The sequence below is a fragment of the Rattus norvegicus genome, chromosome 6, assembly GCF_021556685.1.
Source record: "Rattus norvegicus strain SHRSP/BbbUtx chromosome 6, alternate assembly SHRSP_T2T, whole genome shotgun sequence".
Taxonomy (NCBI): domain Eukaryota; kingdom Metazoa; phylum Chordata; class Mammalia; order Rodentia; family Muridae; genus Rattus; species Rattus norvegicus.
The window spans coordinates 54,922,037-54,924,838 of NC_141539.1; the positions used below are offsets into that span (position 1 = coordinate 54,922,037).

The 2,802-nt window shown below is 42.3% G+C and overlaps 1 long non-coding RNA gene and 1 pseudogene across 1 annotated transcript; both read right to left on the reverse strand.

Moving 5' to 3' along the window:
• Nucleotides 1-288: 288 nt before the first annotated feature.
• U1l1 (U1 spliceosomal RNA like 1) lies at nt 289-436 on the reverse strand (annotated as a pseudogene).
• Nucleotides 437-1,600: 1,164 nt separating this feature from the next.
• LOC148005186 (uncharacterized) lies at nt 1,601-2,548 on the reverse strand. Its single transcript, XR_015622985.1, has 2 exons — nt 2,354-2,548; nt 1,601-2,041 (listed from the first exon to the last, which is right to left on the reverse strand). It is a non-coding gene; the product is annotated as an uncharacterized LOC148005186 (long non-coding RNA).
• Nucleotides 2,549-2,802: the final 254 nt, after the last annotated feature.

The following is a 2,802-nucleotide window of genomic DNA, read 5'->3' on the forward strand; positions in this document are numbered from 1 at the left end:
AGGAAAGCCCATGAAGCCCGTAGGTAGCAGGAGCTGCGCAAAAGCCAGCGAGGAAGAGAATAACTCCACTTCAAGCTTATTCTCAGATCTCTTTGCCTCTCTTAGTAGAATTGGATACTAGATCACCTCTAAGGTTCCTTATAGGTGCAGGCTTGCGGTTTTACTTGCGTCTGAGTAGAAACACCTCGGAACCATGGTAATTCAAAACTCCAGAGCAAGAAAACTGCTGTCTCAATAGTCTCTTTATTCAGTGGCTCTTCAAGTTGCACTTGTTGTTTTAATTTTTAAAAAGGGGGAATGCCAACACAACTCTCACTGCCACAAATTTTGTGGTTGAGTTTCCCACTCGGGGAAACCACAGGTCAGCACACCTGGAGTGCCTTGTCCTAGGGAAGCCACCTTTCCGCTCACGGTCTCTCTCCTGCCAGGTAAGTATGGCCTTGTTTGACTGAGAAATCATACTTTCGTGATTCTAATGAATTTTTCTTTTCTTTCCTCATTTTATTTTCGTATTTTTATCCTTCACTGCCTCAATCTCTCTATAGTTGTTTATACTGACTCGAGACCTACATATTTGTCACCAAAATGAAAACAGAATCCATCTGTTCCTGTCATCCTTACAATAATATTATTTTTGTAGGCTACAACTTGCATATGCGCGTTCCCTTATTTATACACAATACTGGCCTTAAACCTGAAATACAGTTTATAAAAGGGGTGTCTTAAGACAGTAATACAGTTGATTATAGGTATTTCAAAAACAAGAAAGCATAAAGAAAAACTAGAATCTCACAGATTTCTAATATTGAGAGGTAGTAAACTGCTATTTTTTTTTAAAAAAAAAACAAGGAATTTTGGAACATATTTCGTTTTTTTTTTTTTCTCTCTCCTTCCTGGGGTTTTCCTAAAATAAAGCGAGCCACCTTGAACATTTCTAATTCTGCCTCTTTGTATTTATAAACCGTTGCTCTTCCATAAACATTAGATCTCTGCTCTCTGATTCCTTCTCTGATTCTGCACAGAGAATTTTTTTGCTTATTAATGTTTCATTAGCATTTTCCCAGGCATATATTTCCAGCGTTTCTATTGTTATGCATATTACAGCGGGTTACATGAATATGCGTGCCTTATTTCAAGCTTTCTCCGTAGGGCATGGGAATTCTAATCACATTTTGCCTAGCAATTTTTTTTTTTTTTTTGGTACATTTCACAGTTAGAAGGCAGCCATAGACTGGCTCTATTTTTAGGAGGTTTATACCTCATTTATTGATGATTATCTCTTAATACAAAGCACACATTCCGCTCTTTTTAGGCGTCCTCTTATTGGCTTTGTAAGAGTCAAAGTTGAGTTTCTTCCTAGCATGACTTCAGGCCTGGGGGATCTCCTGACCCTGACTACAACTAATATTTGCAATAAGATTACTAAGGGGAAGTTGATCTAAATTCAAAGCCTCTGAGTACCTCTGATTACTGCAATGCTGTTAGCTTCTTGACTGAGATGGGAAAAATCACCATTTTCCCCAGAATCAAATCCAATGTGTCTGCCAAAGCCTTCCTCAACAGGAGGGGGCATATTGCAAATGGAGAGATAACCAGCCTCTTCCAGGAACTCAGTTTTCAACTTTATTACGGTCTCTAATGCTCAGACGTTGCCTTTGCCACTTAAACTCCAGCCTTCCCTTAGGAAAACAAACAACACAAGCTTGAAGCATCACAAGGAGTTTCAATTTCATCCCAGTTTCTTTCATAACCAAGAGTCAGACTGGGTGGCAGTGGTTGTTGCCTCGCCCCTCCCCCATCCCCCGTTTATTCTTGCCTTTTCTTTTAAACTCTCCTACTGTGTCCAGATTTTATTTTCATCCCTTCTGTTAGTCATATTGCATCACTGACAAAATACGTGAGGAGGGGAAAACCTCTTCAAGAAAGGAAAGGCGCATTTAGGCTTGAGGTCTCCGAGGTCTCAGGGTCAGCTGGTTTTATTGCCATGGGCCTGCAGTGAGGCAGGAGAGCATCAGGGTGACGAGAGCTTGGAGAGAAGAAGCTGCTGGTTGGGAACAGAGAGAGACAGAGTGCAGAAAGGCCAAAGATAAGTCATACCCTTCGAAGGTCTTTCTTAGGGACTTGCTTCCTCCAATCAGTTCCCACCTTCCAGGATTGCTACCACTCCCTAATGGTCCGTCCTGTAGCTCAACCCATTGATTACAGTGTCCTCAGGGATCTGTTCAAGTCTCCCAGAACCTTATCCCTCAACACTGCATTAGGTACCAACGCCTACCCCCATGAGGGAGCCTCGGGTGGGAGGGGCTATGTCCTCTCCAAGCCATAACACTGGCGTTCTGTCTACCCACAGTACCTCTGAGTGAAGTCTTTCTTGTGCTGGTGCTGTTATTTTAAGCTTTCACAATCATGCCTCCCTTTCTTCTTCCATTTCAATGATCCGGTCTCCCTGTTGCATCCTGGCTCTCTGGCTGCCTCTTGGGTGCCACACAGAATTCTGCTCCCCCATTTCCGTTCCCCTCCTCGCTTTCCCTGTTTTATCTGACCTCTCACCAAATTTACTCCTGGATTTCTACAGACCATGGTTTACCCAGAGTGCCATTTGGAAACGTTTTCAATTGTAAAATATTTTCTTCCTGTGTTCTTCCAGAAGCCATGACATTCTGGGCTCCAAATCTGTCTCTTTGGCAATTTATCAGGTGTGTGTGTTAGTTATCCTTGGAGTGAATTTTACTGGTGCTATGTAAGAACGTTTCACAGACCGTATGATTTTTTTCCCCCTGAAGACTTTCTCTACCTTGCTGT